Source organism: Podarcis muralis, chromosome 9 (assembly GCF_964188315.1).
Source record: "Podarcis muralis chromosome 9, rPodMur119.hap1.1, whole genome shotgun sequence".
Classification (NCBI taxonomy): Eukaryota; Metazoa; Chordata; class Lepidosauria; order Squamata; family Lacertidae; genus Podarcis; species Podarcis muralis.
In genome coordinates, this window is record NC_135663.1 from 28,427,418 (window position 1) to 28,443,701 (window position 16,284).

The 16,284-nt window shown below is 44.0% G+C and overlaps 1 protein-coding gene across 1 annotated transcript in view; it reads left to right on the forward strand.

Annotated features, from left to right (window-relative positions):
- Positions 1–9,670: 9,670 nt before the first annotated feature.
- Positions 9,671–16,284, forward strand: part of USP53 (ubiquitin specific peptidase 53) — a 30,118-nt gene continuing 23,504 nt past the window's right edge. The window contains exon 1 of the mRNA XM_028743391.2: positions 9,671–9,844. The gene's annotated coding sequence lies outside the window, so the exon portion shown is untranslated. The remainder of the gene's footprint in view (positions 9,845–16,284) is intronic.

A 16,284-nucleotide genomic window follows, 5' to 3' on the forward strand; every position in this document is an offset into this window, starting at 1 on the left:
TAAATGAAATGCTTTAGGAGACTTGTGTTTTCAAAACCAGTTTTGCTGTGATAGTGATGCATGCTGCTGCGTCAATAGTGAAATAAGGACCAGGTGCAACAGAGGTGACATAATAAAAGTAACAACAAAGTCTTGAGGCACCTGAAAGGCGAGCAACTTTACTGTGATGTAAGCTTGCTCATGGTCAGGAGCCCACTTCATCAGGTGAATGACGTGGTCACCTAAGTGATACGTGGTGGAAGATGTGTGAAACAGAGAATGTGAAACTTATAAAGGAGGAAGAATGTTGAATCAATGGATAACAAATGAGAATACACCATAAAAGTAATGAATGGGACGCGCCTTTTCCCCTGCTTTTACGGAGGATACACGCACAGGTCACATTTGAACCTCTGCGCTACAAAATATGGTCTGTAAATTCACAGACCTCAACTTCTAATTTAATTCTGAAGGAGCACCAGGAACCAACACTGCTCTGGAGAATAAAGCAGGCATCATTTGTAATGGCTCTTAATCCATTGGGGAATGAAAACATGTCCACAGATGGGAGGAGAGTCCCAGCACTATTAGCTCATAACAACTCCTGATTGCAAAGGGAGGAGCGGAGCCTCTCTATTGGTTCCCAGCTCATCCTTTGATCCCTTCTCTAGGCAACAAGCCACTAGCTCCTACTTGCTGCTCAGCCCTTCTACATTTCCTCTAGCCTTGATTTGTCCCTGGCTTCTGCTTCTCTGGACCAAGACGCCTCCAGCTGTACTCCAGCCTGGTTCCTGATTTGCTTTTTGCTTCAGTTGCATGCAAACGACTCATTTCCTTCTAGCATTCACCATGATTGGGTCCCCTCCCAATTTTTTGTCCAAACCACAATCATCGCAAACCATTCAAGATTGTTCAGAGTGGCTGGGCCAACCCAGTCGGATGGGCAGCTAATAATAATAATAATAATAATAATAATAATAATAATAATAAGCAGTGCCTAAGATAATGCTTCGGGGGGCCAGTTATTTTTTGCCAAAAAAGAGAAAACGCATCACCAACAAAAGAGAGACTCAAGGACGGCACCAATTTGTATGTAATTTGCATGAGCTAATGTATATGCATAGATACAAAATAATTGCTATAATTTCAAAAGAAATGCATCTCACCATAGAGGTGAACAAGACTGTTGCCAGGTGAGCTGTGTGTGTGTCCAGTATGCTCCCCAGGAAACCCAGCCAGATGGGCAGGGTATAAATAAACAACAACTTCTTCTTCTTCTTCTTCTTCTTCTTCTTCTTCTTCTTCTTCTTCTTCTTCTTCTTCTTCTTCTTTCTTCTTTGTTGATGGGCAACTTCCAGGCTTCCCTAGTCTCCCTTCTTAGGATTATTTTCAAATCACATTTGGGACCAGACCGTCTTCTTCATATAGGTCACCTTCACCACCCTCTTAAATGCAGGACTATGACCATCCTAATCCTGCTCTCGCACTGAGTTTCTCATGTCTTCGATATTGTACACATGCTATCTGTGTTGCAGCTGCATGCTGGCAAACAAGCTCGTTTGTGGAGTTTTCAAGAGTGAACCGAATTGACTATGGAGTTCAATCCTTTGCATGTTTACCCAGAAGTAAGACTCACAGAGATCCCATGGGCCTATTTATTTACTTAGAAAGTTTTACACCACTTAATATAATCATCATCATTGCATTGTTTCAACTTTCTGATGTTTGCCCCCCCTGCCCCCCAGCTCCTTTGGGAGGAAGGGTGGGATAGAAATGTAAGAAATATATAAAGAGCAATATTCAATAACATTTCCTTAAAGCAGATAAAGACAAAATGCAACTGAACATCACAAATAGCACAGGGTACAAAATAAAACAAAAATCAAGCGTCCAGAAAGCCAGGGTAAACAGAGAGGGGGGGGGTCATTACTGCCTCCGCTTCACGAATTACTCATGGGAGGGCATTAAAGTAGATGGGTGCTGTCCACCAAGAAGGCTTGCTTCTGTGTTGTCACCTGTGACAATCTGCTGGTGGATCTCCTTGGAATAGCTTAATGATTAGATTGCTCTCTAGCAGGGGAGATGGTTTACTAGGTATCCTGATCCCAAGTTGTTTAGGGGTTTTAAATGTCAACAACAAAACTTTGAACTTGGATCAACAGGGAATAGGCAGCCATTGTATTAGCAAGCCCGACGAAAGTCACTTTAAGCGCATTTAAAGCCCATGGCTTCCCGGAAGGAATCCTGGGAACTATAGTTTACTTCTCATAGAGTTACAATTCACAGCATGCTTAACCAATTACAGTTCCCAGGATTCTCTGGGGAAAGCCACATGCTTTAAATATATGGTGTGGATGTTACCCAATGCAAGGGGACCTTAATTGAATGGGAACTGGATCCTCTTACACTCCACTCAAAAGAAGCAAAATATTACATGGATAATTGCACAAAAAAGTGGCTATCAATACCAGTGGCGTAGCGTGGGTTGTCAGCACCCGGGGCAAGGCAAGTAATTTGCACCCCCTAACCCGTGGATTTGCGCCCCCTAACCCGTGGATTTGTGCCCCCTAACCCTAACCCCCAGATTTTGCGCCCGGTGCGCCCGGCCCCCCCTGCACCCCCCACGCTACGCCACTGATCAATACCATTCCTAATCTATGGTAATGCAGTTTCCCACAGGTGGGTGAAAAGGCAGGACTGATACTATGTAATGCTTGCATAATGTGGTATTCCCTGGAGTTTTCCATATTAAACATGTAAACCAGTGTAATCCTAATTATGGGCGCACTTTTCTCATGTCCCAATTATTTACAATCTATGATTTGTGGTTATGAAAATAAACAAAAATTGCTTTCCATACAATGTGTGCTTTATTTCATTCAAATATGTCTTAATAGGACATAGTCCGAATAGGGGAGTAACAAAAGCAGAGAGACATTGGCACTTCCTCCTCTAAAAGGGAGAAGTTGCGTCAATGAGATATTTGGGATTGTCCAATCCTTAATGGGCTACCTCCTAAATCTGTCCCATTCAGAAACTCAGATTTTGCCCCCAGAGAAAGCCCAGCTGCTTGCTCTACCACAGACAAATAATCATTCACAACACAGGAGAAACTGAAGTTATTTATTTATGGCCTTTATATACCGTACTGGCCTTTAGTTAAAAAATATCTGAGTGGCTCACAAAAATCACTCATCATTTAGGGTTGAGGCCTTAGGAAGCAATAATAGAGGGAGCTTTCTACATGACTTATAAAGCCTTAATTCTAAATAAGGATTTTAGGCTGTAATCCTGTACCCGCTTACCTGCAAGTAAGCTCCCCTGAAGAAAGAGGGACTTTATTTCTGGGTACGCATGTCTAGGATTCTATTTTTAGTGGCAGATGAATCAGATTAATGCCCATGAGTTACATTTTATTCATTTAACAAAATTTATGTACTGCTTGATTGTAATTAAACCTCTAAGCAGTTCACAAGAAAAGCAGTTTATAGGCAGTTTATCCTAGTCACATCAAATTTCTACAGGCTACTGAAGTGTTGGTGCTGAGACTGTGGCTTGTTTAAACCATGGTTGACCTTTAAATCTAAACTGGGAAACTATGGCTCAATCCCTTTTTAGTAACCAGGATATGAAACAAAGATCAAATCCCAGATTCATATCCTGGTGAATAAGCTGGGACTCAAGCAATTTCCTGGTTTGGATGTAATAGAAAAATGTGATTTAAGCAAGTCATGGTTTCAGATCTCACCCCCTCAGGGGGAGGAAAGAATACCCAGGGGTACTATATATAGCTTGTTCTGGGGTTGATCAGCCATGGTTTATAAGTCCAAGGTTATTATGCCTGAACCAGTCTTCTGAACTGATTTTCTCCTCTAACTTGGAACCTTCCTCCGGCTGAAAGATGCTGAGTTTCCTATCCATTTAATAAATTCCACGCTGTATTGTGCCTATTATTGATTTTATTCTTTTCCTATCTTTTCTGACTGGGTGCCATCATCTTGCTGTATGACCCATCATGACAGAGCCCGAAATTTTGCCTCCCAGCTCACTTTGTACATTTCTTCAAAACACTCCCACCCCCCCCACCCCGTGTGTATCCTCCAGTTCTTACAAGCTTAGCTTCAGGCACACTTGTAAATACTTTAAACAGTCGCTCTTGGGTTTTTTCCTTCCTGTGCATTTCCCAGTAGCCAGAGAAGTCACGTAATAAACCTTGCTGCTGCTGCTTTGTTTATTTCAACCACATTGCCTTCACCCTTAACTTGCCTCAGGCAAATTTGTTCTCTTTTGTAAGTTCTATGAAAATCCCTAGCACATACCTGCCAGAGCAAAAAAAATCTATTCGCTATCCAAAGAAACAGGGTGCCTTTCTTTTATTTATCATGACTAATGTTAATACTGGGCTTGGAGAAACAGAGGGGAAGGCAGACACAAATTAATACAAACAAGAACAAAGGTGGGGATAGAGCTGTATGTGCCTTGTAAAAAGCCGTCTCATTTCCTCGGTAATCCAGTTTCTAATTCAATGACACAAATAGGCCTCCCACAATTTAGGGAGAACTTGTTTGTAAACTTCCTAATGTCCCCTACTGTGCAAACTGCAATAATCTCACCACATGACATAGCAATGCTAGAACTGGACATTGTATTATGAAAAGTGTGTTCCTAACAAAACATAATCAGTGTTAGAGGGTAAGTAACTGATCTTTTCGTTGCTTGCGTCATCCTTACAAATTTGCTGACATGCTCCAGCTATTTCTCTTAGGATATTGGCTACCAAGCAAGAAAAAGTGAAAAGGCCAGAAAACATTGCCTTGGAGAGTTCATGTCTTTGTGAAGATGCTATTCTGCTTAGGGCAACTAAGTTAGAACTGAACCAATATAGATTGCATAGTGAATTTATCTGTAACATCATTAGGCATCTCAAAGAGAAAACAACAGGAAATCAGAAATTAAAAAAAATTAAGTGCATATTCTTCCACTGAATTTAAGAAAACTGTCTGGTGAGAGTACAACTAAACAATACCCAATGGTTGGATTGAATAAAATGTAAATTCATTTTAAAAAATGACCTTCCATTCAAAATCAAATCTGTCTTTCATTTGAAAATCTAAGAATGTAGGTAGGTATGGTTATAAGATGCACACTGTCCTTTGTATTGCTTCTCAAGCCTTGTTCTTATTTTTACAAAATTATGCTTTTCTAATCGGATATCTTGAGGAAAGTTACATTTTAGTCATTAAAGGTGCCTCACACTACTAATCTCTATTTCCCCACACTTCTGTCTAACCCTTTTCAACATATCTATTTTTCAAACATGTTTTTTTATCTAGCCTTTTTCTTGCAAGCTATGTCAGCCAGGAGTCATTTATCCATTTAAAGCAGAGATTGGGAACCTGTGGCTTTCTAGACGTTGTTGGACTCCATCAGCCCAGCCAGTATGCCCAGTGGTGAGAGATGATGGGAGCTGTAGTCTGATCTAAGGCACACTATTTATGTAGTAGTGTGAAATCACAGCAGCGCTGCTCCCTACTGTGCTTGCAGGTAGCACAAGAAACCCAGGACCACTCAAGAGGAGCCCATGCCAGTAGCCCAAAGGATGATGCTGAGATGCAGAATAGCAACATTGCGAGCCCGTCCCGTGTGGTCTGGAGCTACTTGTGGTAGCGTGGTAGCAGTATACGCTAGGAAAAAAACTGCAAGAACAACATGAGTATTGAGTCTAATCCAGATATCTCAAGGACCCTGTCCTACCACGTAGACCTGCCCAGTTGTAAAGATCTGTAGGCAGGGTCCTCCTGGTACTATCACCAACCTCTGAGGCTTACAGGGCGGCAACATATGCAAGGGCCTTTTTAGTGGTGGCCCTCAGTGCATGGAAAGCCCTCTTGTCCAAGATGCACCTGGCCCTATCACTGTCCAATTCCATTGACAGGTCAAGATGCACCTTTTTGCCCAAACCTTTGGATACAGCTTAGTGATATGGAGTACCCACTTCTGTTATATTGTAAAACTCTTTTAAAATACTGTTTTGAACTTATTTTTAATTACTTAAATTGTGTTCTGGAGATGTCCATAACCTGCCCCAAGACGGCAGGCTACAAATTCAAATGAACCAACAAGCCTCAAAGTGGATCTAGGAATCCAGAAGTGAGAGAGGGCATTTTAGAAGAGAAGAAGAGAAGAGTTTGGATTTGATATCCCGCCTTTCACTCCCTTTAAGGAGTCTCAAAGCGGCTAACATTCTCCTTTCCCTTCCTCCCCCACAACAAACACTCTGTGAGGTGAGTGGGGCTGAGAAACTTCAAAGAAGTGTGACTGGCCCAAGGTCACCCAGCAGCTGCATGTGGAGGAGTGGAGACGCGAACCCCGTTCACCAGATTACGAGTCTACCATTCTTAACCACTACACCACACTGGCTCTTTTATCAGCTGCAGAAGAGACCGTTCCCCAAAGATGCTCCATACAACTGCCATGCAGCTTCTCCATGCAACTTCTGCTTTGTCCACGTGATGATGAGAACAGTGACCAAATTGAAGACAGAATAAACTTGCTTTCTGCTATTGCTGAAAGGTCAAAGCAGTGTAGTAAAACAACAAAATTGTGACCTCCTAATCGCCCCACCCAATCTGAAGTTTCTGCCATCGCCATCACATTGCTCCCAACAAATTCCAATGCAGGACAGATTCACAATAGCTTTTACCCCTACTGCACAATGTCACCTCTTTCCAATGTCAGGAAAACCCAAACTAATAAGAGTTTTCATGGCAATAATATGGCCCCACAGTTCCTGAGCCTCCATACCTTCCTTGTTTGTCCATGTCTTTCCTTCCAATAATATTTAGTCCCTCCAGTTCTTAAGCCATTTATGAAATCTTGCATCAGACCTTTGTCTCTCCTTTTTCGAGATTCATCTGGCCATTCTTTCCCCTCAATTCCCTGTGTTGTGGCCCAGTCTCACATTAGTCAATGACTGCTTACATCAGTCATTGGCTCATAGTCCTCCTCCATGCTTTTTCAACCCTTCTGTCCCATCCCCCACCCCACCCCCATCTCACATCATACTTCAGGCAACAGAACACATTTTCTCACCTTTCTTAAGCCCCAGGAGTTCCCTTTCTTATTAACCTCTCCTTTCAATACCTACGTAGGTTAATTTGCTTGCCGGTCTTTTCAGTGGCCACTGCCTCCTCTACTTACTCTTCCCTCCGGTTTCTGACTCATAGCCCTAGGCTACTCTGCACTCCCTCAATGAACTCCACGTCTGGGTTCCTTATGCCTGGAATCCTCCTCTCCTTGGATCTCTTCCACAACACTTCCTTCCCCTGGGGCCTATGATCTTTTTCACATGAACAGCTCACAGTTTCATTCCCTTAGCCACTGTAATGCTTATGAACATTCCATGTTGTCACAGTAGGATATGCAGATGAGCATACATTTTCTTCATCACTGAGTTACACAAACCTCAACCAGGGGCCAGGATTCATGGAAACATGACTCTCCTGGGCGGACTTGTTCCCAGCTTCACAGAAAAGGACAAGAAAAGGAGGGGAGAGGGAGAGAACATAGGGAGACAAGTGGAAGAGAGATGGTAAATATGCTAGGCAGGGGAAGACAAAGGGATACTAGGTGAGGTAAGAAGAGGGGACAAGGCAAAGCAGGTTCCATGGTTTGGGAAGCTCTCAGCAATAATCCCCTGGTGGAAACTTCTCCTAGCTTCCCTGGAGAGGTCTAATCCTCCCAACACACCGTCCAGAGGGAGGTGACCAAAGACAGTAGCTACTGCTCCTTGCAACTACCTCCACAGCTTGCTGACCTGAGCAGGCAAGAAGCATCTGGTGCTACCTTCACTTTTTCTGTCTCAGTGTTCTTCAATCATGGGTCTCCAAATGTTGTTAGACTGCAGTTCCCATCATCCCTGACCACTGGGCAAGCTGGCTGGACATGATGGGAATTCTAGTCCAACACCTGGAGACCCAAGGTTGAGGAGCACTGTGCTAGATGGCATGGCCACTGGAACTGGGTGAAACAGTCCTAGCCTTCCCAGAGGGAGCCTATGAAGCTGCTCCTTGAGGATACCTGACAGTAGAGATGCTAGAAGCAAAGCCCCATCCTCTGTGCTGCCCAGAGGGAGATGGTGATGAAGGGAAGGCAATGGCTGCTCTTAACCTCCATCACTTGCCCAAAGATCAGTCTCACCTTGCCTGCTCACTCCTTCTAAGCAGCAGTGCCCAGCCTATTTCCTATTGCTACCCACTGCAGACAGAAAAGCAGCAGCATCAACCACTTCTTTGGACAGTTGCCTGCTTCCCTGCATGGGTGTTAGGAGCTATTGCTGCCACTGTGACACAGCATCCAAGCAAGATCTACACTTCTCTGGGGATCCCCCTGACAGTGGTGGTGGCGGCTTGTCAGGGGTGGGTACAAGAGGACCTTTCCAAAGTACTGGTGCCTAAACTATTCACCAATACCAGCCTCTGCTGCCAGCCATAGAATAGGATATGAATGGGGTGTGTGTGACGGAATAAAAATAATAAGGGTATATTGTTGTTTAGTCGTTTAGTCGTGTCCAGCTCTTCGTGACCCCATGGACCAGAGCACACCAGGCACTTCTGTCTTCCACCACCTCCCGCAGTTTGGTCAAACTCATGCTGGTAGCTTTGAGAACACTGTCCAACCATCTCATCCTCTGTCGTCCCCTTCTCCTTGTGCCCTCAATCTTTCTCAACATCAGGGTCTTTTATGGGGTTATTTTCATGTTTTCAGCGTTGTTCCGTCCATTAGATTTCTGCAAGAAAGAAAAGCGGAGCTGCTTGATGGCAAATGCCCTGCCCCTTATCAATGGGCACTTGCCACCATGGCTATGTTCTACCTCCACTATCAGGGAAATTATGTCTCTCAATACTAGTTATCGGGAACTGTGAGTGGGCACAGAGTGCTGTTCAGCTCAGGTCCAGCTTGCAGGGTTTGTACAGGCACCTGGTTGGTCACTGTGAGAAAAGGATGCTGAGACCTTAGAGTGAAGTGTGGGTAAATAATGATCCAGCAGGCTGCCAGCTCCAGTTCCGCAGCTTGCTGACAGCTCTACCTTCGGCTTCTTCCCAGCATCCTTCACCAGTACTCTGGGTCGCGCAGCCCGCAGGATGAACTGAACCGGAATCCCGCGCGCGGCCAACCTCCCTCGCCACCGCCGTCCCAGGCTCTGTGGGGTTGATTGATTGATTGATTAAAGGAGGGGGAGTGGGCAAAACCCTGAGCTTGGGTTGGATGCTCCTGAGATGACGTCACGCCCTCGCACTTCCAATCACTTCCAGCCTTCGTTTCCGTACGGCCTCCCTTTTCTTTGCCCAATCGGAAGCCGGCATTTCCCCCGCGCGCGCTCTCTCTCTCCCCCCTCCCCTTTCCCGCTTCTCCCTCAGCGTCTGAAGTCATCGGAATGAGCAGGAACTCGCTCCAGACTGCCCCGACTACTTGCCCCGCCCACGCCAGTCAGCTGCTGCTGCTGCTACTGCCGCGCGCGCGCCCGGCCTGCCCTCGCGCGAGCGCGCCTCCCGCGAGAACTCCCGCCCTGCCGCTTCTCTTTCCTCCTCCCGCCTCCTCAGGTTCTGTCCCTCTCCCCCCCCGCCCCTCTCAGCGAAGGCGCTCGAGCGTCGCCGCTCCAAGCGGGAAAGAAAAAAGTTACTCAGCGGGGAGGGGGGGGGAGCGAAGAGGGAGCGAGGGGGCGGGGCCACCGCCTGGTGCTGGTGGTGGTGGGCGGGGGAAGGAGCCCTGCCTGCGGCATAGTCTGCTCGCCTGCCGGACGGAGGAGCCCGCGCTCGGGATGGGGAGAAGCGACTGGCGTGGCGGCGGCGTCGCACCGGAGGAGGTGAGGTCCCTCAGGGGACGCGGCGGTGCTGCTGCTGAGGTGGGGTGTGGGGGGCTCCCATGAGGGGGAAGCGGCGCCTCAGACGCGGGGAGAGCGAGCGAGCGAGCGAGGAGCGCCGGCCGAAGAGGCACGACTGGGTAGGAGGAGGGGAAGGGAAGCGAGGTGGCCAACGGCTGGCCTTTCGAAAAGCCGGTCGCTTGAGAACTGGGGGTGGGTAGGGAGCGAGGCCCTTGGCCAGCTTCTCTCTCTTCCACGTCCACACACACCCTCACCCTCCTCCCTCCAGCCTGGAACTTCCTGGCACGGAAAGTTTTTCCTCCGGCGGCAGGTGCCTGAGGCGGCGGCGGCGGCGGGTGTGAGCTGAGTTTAACCCCCTCACGGGCCAGCTCGTTGCTGCCCCCTCGGATTTGGCCCAGCATGTCTGGTGGTCGAGCTGGTCGGCTTCTTATGCGGGGGGGGGGGGAACCCCCCCCCAAACACGACACGCCTCTGCTGCTGCCACCCCTCGCATTCTCACGCATCCCTCCAGGGCCCTTCGCGGGGTGGGCGGGGGAGTTAAGCGTAGGGTCTCCTTGGTGAAAAGCCTTTCTTTCTCGTCCACCATCGCCTTTAAAACAACAAGAAGAACCTGTTCCTCTCCTCCCCTATGTATATTTTTCCTTTTGGTTGTCGAGCCCTTCGAGCCGTTTTTTTTTAACCCTTTAAATAATAATAATAAAACTCTCTTCCTCCTTGTTTACTACTTCACGCTTTCTGCTCCAGCCGTATCTGTTTATTGGCTGTTGAAATGGCTGGGCTTATGACAACTCTCCGCCCATACCTTGCTCTTTAATCCGGAGCCTTCCTTAAGTGTTTACATGCTGCCGCTCACCCACAGCGTGTGGTACGGTTTCTGATTTTTTTTTCCTCTCTCCTCTCTTCCCAAAAGCCCCCTCCATGGTTAATTTCAGCAGATATTATTACATCGAATGAAGAAGCAAGTAATCAGAATGCTTGTGACTGGAAAGAGTGTTTAGGGCGAGGAATGGTCCGGGGTTGAGAGACTGGCCCACGCACTGGGCCATTGTTTTGACTGCCGTTGCATCAGACAAGGTTTTGCTAAATTTAACCTTTCCGGATCATTGAAACCTGTGTGAATAGGATCTGCATAGTATCCAGTACAGTATCTGATTTCCCATTCTTGGGTATGTGTTAGTCAGTTTCCAGCAGATTTTTGTCCCTGTTTTAATCCTGTGTCTTCTCTAATTTGAGTTTGTTGATCTTCTTGCATGAAAAGGACCCGCAAATGACATGCCATATTCTTTTAAAAATATTTTTGTGGTTTGCATAAAATACTTGGGATACCTAATTCTGAGTATCTATGTTCATGAACATGCTAAATCAATGAAACTTCATTTTGTTAATGTGGCAAGCTTCAAAAGTGTTAACATAAGTGTTAATTTTTAACCTGGATGTTACACACATGCTCAGTGATTGGCATTAAGTAAGGAAACTGCTTTTGAAGTTTATAGGCAGTTTATGTGTGGCTTGCTGTACTGCTTATGAAATGAAAGGGTGACATAACTCTTAGGTATTTACAGTTTTCTTCACTGAGCAGTAGAACTGATACTTTGTTTTCTGTGAAGTTTTTCAGATACCACATTATGCTTTTGTGAAAGAGCCACCCAGGGAACTTTGGTAATAACACAGTATTTGGATGAATAAATACTTGCAGTATGCATTGAATGGATAAATACACGTACAGTATTAGCTTGTTTGTTGGGTGGGATATATTTCTTGCCCAAAGCCACGCTTCATAGAAGCAAGTAGTGCAGCACAGGTGGCTGCAGTGGGGGTGGGGAGAATTAACAGAAATTGGAGCCCTTCACCTTTGAATGAACAGAAGTACCTTTCTGAAAACAGGTCCAATTGAGCACAGTAGTATTTGCTCCTCCAAGCTTCAATACCCAATGTGTTAATTCTGTCAATGCAGTAAAGGTAATAAAGGTAAAGGACCCCTGGACTGTTAAGTCCAGTCAAATTCGACTGTGGGGTGTGGTACTCGTCTTTTCAGGCCTAGGGAGCCAGCGTTTCCGAAGAAACCCATTGAAAAATCAAATAGTAAAAAAATATTGTAGCAATTGTCTTAAGTGAATATAATTCATACTTTGAACTGAATAAAGCAGATCAGATTGCAGTATTTGCCAGTAATGTTAAACGGCTATAAATCTTGGAAGCATTTCAAACTAGATTCAAAACATCAGATTCAGGCATTGTTTCAGTAATCTGTCAAATGCCTTGCAGAGTAAGAAGTGGAAATTCTCAAGCCATAGTTATTTGATGTTTTCAAAACTTTCCCGGTTATTTATTTTTGTAAATATTTCCACCTTCCTGAAAACTGACTCCACGTATTCAGGACGTGATTCCACCCCTGTGCATTGTATGAAAAGATTATTAGTGGAATCTTGATGTTAAATTCACAAGTCTTGGGACATAGAAGTTCTTTCTAAGTCTTCTAAGATTTAGTTTGCTAGAGCATGCATAGGCAAACTCGGCCCTCCAGATGTTTTGGGATTACAACTCCCATCATCCCTGACCACTGGTTCTGTTAGCTAGGGATGATGGGAGTTGTAGCCCAAAACATATAGAGGGCCGTGTTTGCCTGTGCTAGGGGAATGGGCTTATAGTGTTATAGTATACCATTTTGCAATATGAAACTATGAAATACTCTTCCCAAGTAAACTTCTCAGAATGGAAATATGAGGATATTGAGGAAGCAGTGTAGAACTTGTTTTTATTTCAACTGGCTTTCTGGAGAGCAGAGGGTTGAAATTTTAAAATGGGTAAAAATATTTTAATTTTTTTGCCTTTTAGGTATAACATAGGACCTTCAGCTATAAAACGAAATAACTCTAGATCACTAGTTGCAAGAGGGATGCACTAGCACTAGTTTAGCACAGTCATGCAAAACTGAATATTTAAACAATGTTCACCACTCAAAAAAGTATATTTTCTGTGGTGGTGGTGGGGAAGCTCGTTCCATTTGCATAAGGGACTGTTTATCCAGAAGGAGGAAGAACTAAAATCATACCCCCCCACAAAGGTTCAAACAAGAGTAGAGTTCCACTAAAGGTAAATTCTTGGGGGTCAGAAGCAATTTCTGAGTATGTATTTATTTAAAATCAGAGTTGTCTCTGAGCGGTGGGGATCAGATTGAATACAATAAAGATTAAATCAGTTAAACTATAAAATCAGAAATTACTTAAAATACCTGCTGGAATAAGAACATATTCAGTAGATGAACATATTCAGTAGATGCTGGAGGTTCAATAGGAAGGTCTTATCCTAGGTCCTATGAAATCTAAAGGGTTTTGGGGAAGAGATAGCTCTCCTTCAAACTAAAAAACGCACTATGTCAATAAATATATTTATTAAATATGGTCATATTTTAACTTCATTAAATGGAAGTTGCTGTACTTTTTATTGTTCTTACTGGGAGAAGGGAGTCAGACAGTGCTGTATGTTGTGGTTGCTTTATCATAGAAGAATAGTGGTGGTAATGGCTGATACAGTGGGGGTGATGTCAGGAACTCTATTTAAATCAGCAGGTATTACAAATGGCCTGCCACTGTTAGCTAAGTACCTAAGACCTGTACTGGATCAGACCAAAGGCCTGTCTAGTCTGGCATCCTATTTTCCAAAGTGGTCACCCTGGAGTTTCCTGAAGGTGCACAAAAAGGGCATGATAACAACAGTTCTCCCACAGCCAAGGTGTGTGGCCACTGATCATGGATATTTATGGTTGATAAACAAACTGTTGATAAACAAACCTTCCATTAATGTGTTTAAGCAAGTGACTATCATTTATATTTTGTGGCAGGAAATTCCATAAGTTTATGCATCATGTGTGAAGTAGTACTTCCTTTTGACTATTGTTAATCTATCATATTTAATTTGCCTGAATGTCAATAGTATGAGAAAAGGAGAAGCATTTCTCTGCTTTCTCTTCAACATTCTTAACTTCTATCATGATGTTCCCTCTTCTGAACAAAAAGCCCCAGCCTTTCTGTTGTTAGGGAAAGTATCTCAGCCCCTTGATCATTGGTGTTGCCAACTTTCACAGCTCTGATACCCTTTTTGACATGGGGATTCTGGGTGTTAAAAAGCCACTTGCAGTTTCTGTTCATAGGACAAATTATTCTGGACTTCTGCTGAATGTTGCACATGGGTTAATATTCCTTACAGCTTTGTGTTGGTAAAGGTATCTCGTATTTGCTACCACTCCTAACAGTATTTTAAGTCAGACCAAAAAAAAGTTCTTTTGAGACTGGCCTGCATACATTTGTCAGCATTTTTGTAATAATTATTGGTTCTCTGAGAACAGACAGTGTTTTTGTTTTTAGACCACCCACAGTGCCTAGCATCAAATGATGAAATGAATATTTTCATGTTTGTTTTCTCTAATTTTGGTTAATTCCATAAACATATTATTTCAGTAACCTGACACACAAAGAAAAAATGTCAGTCTGTTGTTTGAATCTGGGTCTAGAAGCACAAAAATGTAGAGTGCTTCAGAAAATGTGTAAGAGGTTGGATAGGGAGATAAACCTAATGTGTTACTCACATAAGGTGGATTTAGTGTTTGAAAATATATTGTAATGCTGGGCTTCTACCAAGTTGCTTCGGATGTTTCATTCATCTGACATTTTGGGTATGTTGATGTATTCCAGTTTATGTGGAAATGTATATAGGCTCTTGTTTTGAGCATACCTTAGCTGTTAAAATTTAGTGCTAGTACCTCTGGAACTGAAATAACAAGTTGCTACAAGAAGTGCAGTTTAAATGATACCATTGCATGAGTACAAAGAGTTCTGTAGAACTGGTGGAAAAATACATAAAATGTTGGCTTGGTTCAAAGTAACGTTATTCTCTTTTTGTACAGCCTTTATCTGTAGTTACACTCATTTAGTACTACAAATATCTTTTCTCAGAAGTCAACTATTTAATGTTTTTATTTTGTCTTCTGGATTTACTCATTACCTGTGTATCCTTTTGATTGTATTGTAGCTCTAAAAAGACAGCTAACTGAGCAGCACTGAGTAACTGTCAGAATAATATTAGTAGTAATCCAGTCGGGATATTTCAAGAGCATGGATGATAATGGGCAGACCATCCCCATCCAAGAGCAGTCATAGCTGCTGAACCAGCTAAAGCTGGAAAAAGGCCACTTGGGTCTCAAATGACAGAGCTTGATCAAGGGACATTGCTACGCAATACATCTGCTTTGTTGAGTACAGCTTCATCTAGAACAGTCTGCACTCCCAGAGTCTGAACACAAGAACACTGGTGCAAGTGACCTCAGACTTACAGGGATTTAGCCTCAGTTTCTTGATCCTCATCCAGCCCAATACCAAGTCCAAAAATTGGTCAGTCTCACCTGATTCAATGGCAAGAGAAGTAGAGCTGAATATTATTAGCTTATTGATGGTGCCTCACCCAAATTCTCCAAATGCCACCACCCAGTCAGTGGCTTCATATAGATCAGAGATGGGAACCTGTGGTCCTCCAGATATTTAACTCCAGCTCCCATAAATCCCAGCCAGCATGGCAAGTGGTCAGAGATTATGGGAGTTGTAATCCAGCAATATTTTGAGGGCCACAGATTCTCCATTTCTGATATAGATGTTAAAAAGATTGATAGAACAGAACATTGTGGGATCCCACAGCACAACTGGCATGGGGGTTCAGCAGCCCCCCATGCCATCTTCTGAAGCTAACCCTGTAGATAGGTTGGAGCCACCCTATATCTATGCCTTCTACCCCCAATCCACAAAGCCTGTGTTAATGAATTTTATTTTATTAAATGTCACTGTGGGAGCAAGGAGGAAACAAGCAGGGTTGCATTCCAACTCCTGGCAGTGATCAGTAGGGCAACTAAAGCTGTTTCAGTGTAAAACCAAACCTAGGCACAGAATGAAATGGGTCTAGGTAATGAGTTTCATCCAAAAGCACATTGAGTTGGCTGCCAACAGGTATTTGTGCTCCAAGGACTTCATATGTTATGCTATCAATATATAGAAACCTAGAATTGGAAAGGAAAGCTAACAGCTGGATCTTAAGATAAGTTAATTCAAAGGTCCATAGAAAGAAAGCTTTCTGTTCCATTATCATAACTACATTCCCCACATTGAGACCCATGTTGGGCGAATGATTCCTACACTGCAGGGGGTTGGACTAGATGACCCTTCCAATTCTACTTTTCTATGATTGAGTTCAACATGGTCAGCTTAAGAAATGCCTTGATTAGCTAACACTCTCTTTTTGTAGTGGTTGACAGTAGTTAAATGTGAGGTGATGATTTTAGGAAGTTTTTTTAATCAGTTGGTAGATGTATTATACTTGGTAGATGCTTTATACCAAGGTTCCATTGGCAAATGTTTAGGTGAAATGCATGTTGCATC